Below are 9119 nucleotides of genomic sequence, written 5' to 3' on the forward strand. Positions count from 1 at the left end.
ATTTCTTTGAAATGTTTTTTTTAATGAGATTCAAATCAGCAATCTAAACAGCAGTTCTTTTCTTTTTTGGATCTCACTTTGTAGCCCTGGCTGGTCTAGGACTCATCGAGATCTACCTATCTGTCTCCAGAGGTATTAAACCACTGGATAAAAGATATTTACTGCCACAGCTGACCTCAAACAGAAAGTTTAAAAGCCAAACCCCCACAATAAAATCCAAAGAGATATTAATTTGATTCTTCCATGCTGAGGGATAGCAGTGGGAACGAAGTAGAAGTTTTGCTTTGTAATTAAGCCATGGGGTTTCTATCAAAAGAGAAAAATTAGTGTACATAGTTGTTTTTTTTAAATCACTGTAATTCATAAGACATGATAATCTTGAACCTGAGCCCAGGTGTTTCAGACAGTATGGTTGCATGGTGTGGCTGCATGTACAATACAAAGTACATCTGTCTTGTGTTCAGACCAAGGCTGCAGGGGACTTACTCAAGACAACATGGGTGATCACTGCCCAGAGTTCATTACGTCTTTGATTTATAAACACATTTGCAGTCAGTGTGCCAAATAACTCACCTTACCCATATTCAGTCACTCAGGCCCCTATGGGGTCACACTCAGGCATTTAGGCCTTAGACCACTGGGAACTATTCATGGAGTAGCTGGAATCCTACCTCTCTTTCCTCCTACCCATTAAGATTTTGCTTTTTAAATTATGCACAAATATTGATTTGATGAAAAAAAAAAGACCACATAGCACTGCGCTATGCACCAGGCACTTTTTAATAACTTTACCTGAATTATTGCTCTTAATTTCCACATAATTATTGCATAAAGCAACCTACCTTGCTTTCTGCATTGAACGCTCTGAGGCAGCAGTCTTGGGAAAATATGGATGGCAGATGTTAAGGAGCTTGCTCATGGTTGGCTATGGACCCACAAAGTTGATTCTAAAGGCTTTGCTCTTAATGACTCCAGTTATTGACTTTCATCATATTTATGTATGAGTTAAGGTAGCTTGGAGCTGTATGCCTCGGTCCATCAATGTTGCATGAAGGCAAAGGCCTAGCAGATGCAACCGAACTGTTTAAGAACCTTAAGGTCCGGACTGATGGGAGACGAGACACAGAAAACAAAGAACAGACCAGTGCAAAATTACCCCAGGTTCAGTGGGCCCCTTGCCACCTCTTGACTGAAAGGTACTGTACATCCAGGAGCCACCTCGGAGACAAGGAATGGCTGTCAGATACAGTGTACTGGCAATGAGCAACCCTGTGATTCTGGTACCTAAACTCCTAAGTGAAGGCGGAACAAAATTGCAACTTCTTTCAGGATCATGAACTCCCTTTACAAGTCACTGCATATCTCTGTGGATGATTTTTGAGTAAGTTATCAATAGAATGGGGATACATTGTAGTACCAATTCTAACTGTATACTCAGGCAGAGTGGGTTACATTGTAGTACTAATTCTAACTACAAAATAGACTCAAAAGTCGTGTGCAATTGTTCATTCGCTTGCATAGACGTGCATTTTTTGCAGGTGATTCTTTTTTTTTTTCTTTTTCTTTTTTTTTTTATTAACTTGAGTATTTCTTATATACATTTCGAGTGTTATTCCCTTTCCCGGTTTCCGGGCAAACATCCCCCTCCCCCCTTCCCTTCCTTATGGGTGTTCCCCTCCCAACCCTCCCCCCATTGCCGCCCTCCCCCCATAGACTAGTTCACTGGGGGTTCAGTCTTAGCAGGACCCAGGGCTTCCCCTTCCACTGGTGCTCTTACTAGGATATTCATTGCTACCTATGGGGTCAGAGTCCAGGGTCAGTCCATGTATAGTCTTTAGGTAGTGGCTTAGTCCCTGGAAGCTCTGGTTGCTTGGCATTGTTGTACTTTTGGGGTCTCGAGCCCCTTCAAGCTCTTCCAGTTCTTTCTCTGATTCCTTCAATAGGGGACCTATTCTCAGTTCAGTGGTTTGCTGCTGGCATTCGCCTCTGTATTTGCTGTATTCTGGCTGTGTCTCTCAGGGGCGATCTACATCCGGCTCCTGTCGGTCTGCACTTCTTTGCTTCATCCATCTTGTCTAATTGGGTGGCTGTATATGTATGGGCCACATGTGGGGCAGGCTCTGAATGGGTGTTCCTTCAGTCTCTGTTTTAATCTTTGCCTCTCCCTTCCCTGCCAAGGGTATTCTTTTTCCTCATTTAAAGAAGGAGTGAAGCATTCACATTTTGATCATCCGTCTTGAGTTTCGTTTGTTCTAGGGATCTAGGGTAATTCAAGCATTTGGGCTAATAGCCACTTATCAATGAGTGCATACCATGTATGTCTTTCTGTGATTGGGTTAGCTCACTCAGGATGATATTTTCCAGTTCCAACCATTTGCCTACGAATTTCATAAACTCGTTGTTTTTGATAGCTGAGTAATATTCCATTGTGTAGATGTACCACATTTTCTGTATCCATTCCTCTGTTGAAGGGCATCTGGGTTCTTTCCATTTTCTGGCTATTATAAATAAGGCTGCGATGAACATAGTGGAGCACGTGTCTCTTTTATATGTTGAGGCATCTTTTGGGTATATGCCCAAGAGAGGTATAGGTGGATCCTCAGGCAGTTCAATGTCCAATTTTCTGAGGAACCTCCAGACTGATTTCCAGAATGGTTTTACCAGTCTGCAATCCCACCAACAATGGAGGAGTGTTCCTCTTTCTCCACATCCTCGCCAGCATCTGCTGTCACCTGAGTTTTTGATCTTAGCCAATCGCACTGGTGTGAGGTGAAATCTCAGGGTTGTTTTGATTTGCATTTCCCTTATGACTAAAGATGTTGAACATTTCTTTAGGTGTTTCTCAGCCATTTGGCATTCCTCAGCTGTGAATTCTTTGTTTAGCTCTGAACCCCATTTTTTAATAGGGTTATTTGTTTCCCTGCGGTCTAACTTCTTGAGTTCTTTGTATATTTTGGATATAAGGCCTCTATCTGTTGTAGGATTGGTAAAGATCTTTTCCCAATCTGTTGGTTGCCGTTTTGTCCTAACCACAGTGTCCTTTGCCTTACAGAAGCTTTGCAGTTTTATGAGATCGCAGGTGATTCTTAATAACACTGATTCCCCCCCCCCCCCCCCACCTCGCCTCTGAGTATTTGACTTTAGGAATAAAAGCACAATGAATATCATCGCCTCACTGTTGCAAGCTCCAGCTATCTCTCTAGGACCAATTCTTATTTTGCTGCCGACTGTTTCGGGCTGAAAGTCTACACACAGTATAAACAATCCTTGCTTGCTGCAAGGCAAGAAACGCTTCTATTCTTGGTCTCTGCATTTGGGGTCCTCCCTTCTGTGTTCTCCGAAAGATGGAAACTTAAGCAGCTGGCGTCACGTTGTAGAAATCAGATTATAAAACTTTATATACTGTTGGTGCCTTTTACTCTGTAAAAATCAGCTCTCATGCCAGGCTCAGATTTGGCATCAGCAAGGAAAAGGCTAAAACCCAGTACTGGGGGAGCCCTTCTGACATCTCAACCACAGGCTCATGTCAACTGAAACCTTATTAGAAGTGGCCACAAGTAGTCTGGTTTCCATACCTGCCAACATTCTCCTCCAGCCAGCCCTTAACCACTTTCATAATTCACTTAAAACTACCCAGTCCTTGTAAGTCAATGAGATTAAGCAGTGTCAGCTGCTGGCTTCCAGCAGCTTCTCAGACGCTATATTAATATCTGTGTTCTCACCTCTTTCCCCCGAAGGCAGGAGCTTGCATGACTGCAACCATTAGTTCCATCCAAGATTTCAGTGGAAGGGGAGCCATGGGCAGATGATGTGGAAGACAGATGTTTCTGCAGCCGTATCCACACACTTTAGAATGTTTCAAACACGCAAGGAAAGAGTTATTGTTCTATCTGTGCATACATTCAGAATTTGGATTCAGTTGAAGGGTGAGGCACAGACATGCTGCTTGCCCAAGGAGAACAGAATATTCTTTTCTCTCATCTCTCTGCCTGTCCCTGTTTCTGCTTATTGCTCCATTTTTCTCTCCCTCTTATGAGAAAAATAGCTCAAAACCAAGATGTTTTCACTGCGTTGGCTTTTCTCCTTAGTATAGATAGCTGAGTTACAAGCTTCCAGTTATTTTAAGTTGCTACGGTTTTGATCAGCATCGCCTTCATTAGTTTCCCAACATTGTAACAAGTACCCGAGAGAATGAACTCAGAAAGAGAAAAAGCTTATTTTGGCTCAAGGTTTTAGCTGGCCCAGCACATGACCAATTGACCCCGTTGCTTTTGGACTTGTAGGGAGAAACTCATCAAGGTGGGATTGTGCCAACGAACAACACCTGACGATCATGAAGCAAATGAGGAAAATAGATAGGGGCTAGGGTCCCATTATTACCCTTTGTACAGCACACACAACAGGGGATAGGATCTCATTACCCTTTTCACAGTGCGTGTGCGCGCGCGCGCGCGCACACACACACACACACACACACACACACACACACACACACACACACTAACCTTAGGAGCTCCTTCTACGCTCTGACTCTTAGAGATTCCATCAAATTCTAACAGCTCTTCTGGGGGCGGGGTGCTTTACACAAGTAACTAAGCAGATGTTTAAGATCCAATCTATAGTAAAGATTTTGGTTTCATGTAAACCCTGTAAACCACACCATTAGGATGGTAACTCAAATCATATGTATGGGTTTTATTTCTTTCATAAAGAATCCAGTGCTTGGGGTCCAAAGACAATTGTCTGTGCTCCATAGTGTCCCAAGTTGTATTAAACCACCCTTTCTCTAGCACTTAACTGCAACAGAGAATCGTGGCATGTGCTGGATATTTCTACCGGATAGTATTTTTTTCCAATAGAAGGGTAGGTGAGCTCCCAGAATCTTGCTCTTTAGATTTGAGGTTCAAATCATTTATTTGGGTAAGGCTCAGAGTGAAGCATCCTCACATTCATATGCTGATAACTAGCATAGTAACAGTGCTTTGAGGTTGGATCTGTGGAAAACAACCAGACTGACAGGCTCTGATGTCATTAAATGATCAGTCTGTTGATGGGTTTGAAGCTACACAGGGAGTTGGTGGAAACTTATGAAAGTGGAACCTCAGAGGAAGTAGAGAGTTTTTGAAGGTTTCCCCCCACTCTGGTATTTCTCTCCTCTCTTTTCACACCCTCTTCCTTGTCTATTCCTTTTTTTCTTCCTTCCCACCTCAATTAATCTCCTCCTCCCTTCTTTTTTCTATCTGTGTAAGGGGACCAGTCTCCTCTGCCACTGTTCCCTTGGCCCTCATGTTCATAATTCCAGACCCCCAAACTACTGGACAACCATAGATTGGAACTATAAAATTATATGCTCACATAAACTTTTCTTTCCTTTAAGTTGTTGATTGCAAACATTGTTTCACATGATGGGAAGCTGACACAAGCTCAATGCCTCATGGATACTTGTTTCTTCTCTTCCTTATCTGTAGAACAGAAACCAAGTTCTGGGTAGCCTCGCAGACTGTGGAGTGTCACAGAGGGTCTGCTAACCTGTTGCCTGGTAGCCAGGGCACCATGTAAGCTGACTGTGAGATTCTTTCTTTAACAGTTCCATTGGCCAAAGACAGAGCCTGCTCATTTGTTCTGCAGTACGATTCATTTTATCTGTGGTACTGGTAGAGATAACATCCTAGCTATCTCTCAGTATTTCTTTCCCTTAGAGAAAGCTTTCTTATTAGCACAGATACACTCACTTAAATGGGCTTGGAGAGAAATGTGTGGCTTGCCACCATCTATCTGTTGGCCTATCACCACTACTAAGTGTTTATATTAAGTCTTTCCAACGATACCGGCTCCTGACTCCCCCTCCACGATGCAAATCTTCTTTCTTGTGGCATCCAGGACATTTGGTGTCCTGCACTAGGATAGAGTGACCCTCTGATGGCTAGGGGGGAGCTCTGTCATCTGAAAAGGAGGCCACAGGATGGGGGAGAGTGCACCTTAAGGATCTGGACCCAGATCCATCTTCGGGGAGGCCCACCACACCTTGATGTTTGTATTCAAGTGAGAGCCGCTGAATGTCCTCTCGAACAGAGTGTGGGGTCATCTGGGAAGCTGGAGTGCTGTGGATGGAAGGTCCAGTACTTTACCCAGTTTTGGCAAAGGTTTTCATATTTCTGTTGGTGTAGGGAGAAGATAGGGGTGCACCAGCTGATGATATTCAGCTGTGTAGCTGCCCATCCAAGGGAAAAGTCAGAACAGCATAGTTCAACTGGCACAGTGCTTGTCTAGCATGGTGATGACCTATGTCCCACCTCCACGGCCACGTAAACCAGTAGGTTGTGTTGGCACACATGTAATACCAAAACTCGGGAGGTAGAGTCAGGAGGGACAGAAGGTTAAGGTATATTGCTGGGTTGCATGACTCTTTATCCTGATGAAAGGGGGATAATTAGAAAGCTTTAGCAAACAGTGGAGATGTTCCTTGGCTGTTAAGTCCCTAGGGAGCTCTGAGTTGCTTTTCCTAAGCCTTTAGTTTCCACAGACCTGAGGGCCCCTATTTCCCTCTACTGTGCCACCCCATTTCCCAACAGTGGGATGTGGTGGGACTCTTCTACACTGCAGCTAAGGCCCTTCCTGGTAGAGTTGCTACTTTCTACTCCCAGCTCCTCAGTGCACCATCCTGGTCCCTGTTGCCACACTGCTCCTAGCTAGAGGCAACCAGCTGAGTTCAGATTTTCAGTGTACTCTCTTACCTCCAGGGTCCTATAAGACTTTATTTATTTATGTTTTGCACATGCATGCAGATGCACACAGACATGCAGAGACACACAGAGACATACACACACACAAACACACACACACACACAGAGAGAGAGAGAGAGAGAGAGAGAGAGAGAGAGAGAGAGAGAGAGAGAGAGAAGTTTCTGTCCATTGAGAAGCTTGAGGACACAGTTTTCTTACAGACTGTGATTCAAAGATGCAGAGAACAGTTCCAGAGCGAGTGGTGTCCACAGATTTGCTGGAAAGTCCACAGAGAGACTTTGCTTAGATGCTGTGTGTTAACATCACTTCTCAGAAATCTTTCCTGGCTTGATCTCTGCTCCAATGTCTCACACAGCCCAGTGTTCCCTGAATAGAAGTGCACTCCAAGAGAGGTGTTTTCTGTCTTTTTCTCTGCTCTTATTCTTGCTAACACACAAGCAGATCTCTTTTCAGTTCATTTTTATTTGTTTGTTTTTAGAGAAGCAGTTTAAAAAAAAAACAAATGAAATGCAATAAAAATAACCAAAGTAGAAAAAATAAATTCTAAGAGACTGGTAATATTGTCTTTGGCTGTTGTCATTTAAATGTGAATAGTGGTCGCCCCTGCTTGCTTAAACTAAGTGGTTTTTTGTTTTTTAAAAGAGAGTTATAGCTATGAAGCCTCTGCTTCTCATTTCACCGGCCTTTTGTATTGAGATGTAGACGACATTATGTCTCTCTTGAGAACATGTAGAAATGAAAATAGAGAGTGTGAATCCTGGGGTGGAAAGGTTTGTTTAATCAGGTAGAGGAGAGGGAGGAGGGTTATGAGAGGAGGATGAGGAGGAGGTGGTGGGGGTGGGCTAACCAAAACAAAAGGGTTATTATTGTAACCTAATTAAAGTGTGTTATAATTTTTAAAAAGTTTGAAGGAACAAACATTGCATGGTTGGATAGCGCTGCTTCAGGGTGTGTGGGTCAACTAAACAGAAATGCCAGTTCTGTAGGCTTGCTACTCCTTATGCACGATTGGTCAAAGAGGCTCCACCCCACCCCCAACCCCAAACAATGATGGGTCTCTTGGTTGCCCAGTATGATTAGGTGATAAGATCCTATTGTTGAAGATACCACACATCATAGTTGCAACCTGAGCTGGGAATGTCCTTCCTGCTAGCCAGAACGCATCGAGCCAGGAGGTGCAGTGCAGCCTTCTAAGACAGAGATGGTGCCAATGCTCATGCCCAGCTATGAATCCTACTGACTTCAATACCAGCCCCTCATGCAAAATGCGCTTACCCGTGGGACAGCAGCAGCACTGATAGGGATGTTACAACCTCTCTCAGATTGTATCTAAGGTCTGACTACTCTGTAGACGGGAACTTGCTGTTGCTTAACTAAGTTGACATAGGGTCAAACTGCATTCTAAATGCCTGTATTTATGCTACTCTCCGCTCTAATCAGAGAATTTTCTCTTTGCACTCAATGGCTGTTCAAGGTGTTGAAACTAAGTGATGGTCAAGTGCTCAGCCCTAAACATGACATACAGGACTCGTCTACTATTTAGTGAACGTTGTAGAAGAAGGGTGGAAAGGATGTAAGAACCGGAAGATTGGGAGTAGAGCTACAAAATGCCATGCTTGGCCATGATGGAGCTATAGTGATCATGAACTAACAGCAGCTGTTGTTGCCTGGACTAGGCCTATACAAAACTGGTCTTGTCAACAATCAGTCATGATGGTAGCAGGACTCATGGGGTCCTACCCATTCTGTTAATTATTGGCTACTGACAGATTCTGGGAGAGGAAAATCATTGGCTTCAATTATATATTCATTAGTGGATCCCCCAGGGTCTGGGGTGGTGGTGGTCGTGGTTGCAAACCCATGGTCACACAGATGGTCTTGGTGTCAGTCAGTTGGCCATAAAACAAAAGGGCATATAGGAAAAGAATTTGTAGGAAGGTTGGGTTGACAGAGTTGAAAGGGAGTTAAGAAAGGGGTGGGGTGGTTGAATGTATTGTATACACGGACAGATTTTTCAACAAACAAGTTTAATTAATAAAAAAATAAATAAATATTGAGATGCTTCTTTGTCTCCCTATCTAATCTCTTCTTTGTGTATGTGTTTGTTTACACACACACACACACACACACACACACACACTCACATTCACACATACACACACAGACAGAGAGAAAGAGAGAGGGGAGAAATGGAGAGAGGAAGGAGAGAGAAACAAAAAGAGAAGGCAGAGAGGGAGGAAGGAGAAGAAGAAAACAAGCCGACTGCACTTAAGAAAGAAAACATGTAATCTTTAAATCTGCTTTGCAGAGATGAGGAGCTGATGCTGGCTGTGCTCCGTGGAGAAGAGTGGTGGAGACTTATGGGCTGTATACCC

This window comes from Rattus norvegicus, chromosome 19 (assembly GCF_021556685.1).
Source record: "Rattus norvegicus strain SHRSP/BbbUtx chromosome 19, alternate assembly SHRSP_T2T, whole genome shotgun sequence".
NCBI classification, from domain to species: Eukaryota; Metazoa; Chordata; class Mammalia; order Rodentia; family Muridae; genus Rattus; species Rattus norvegicus.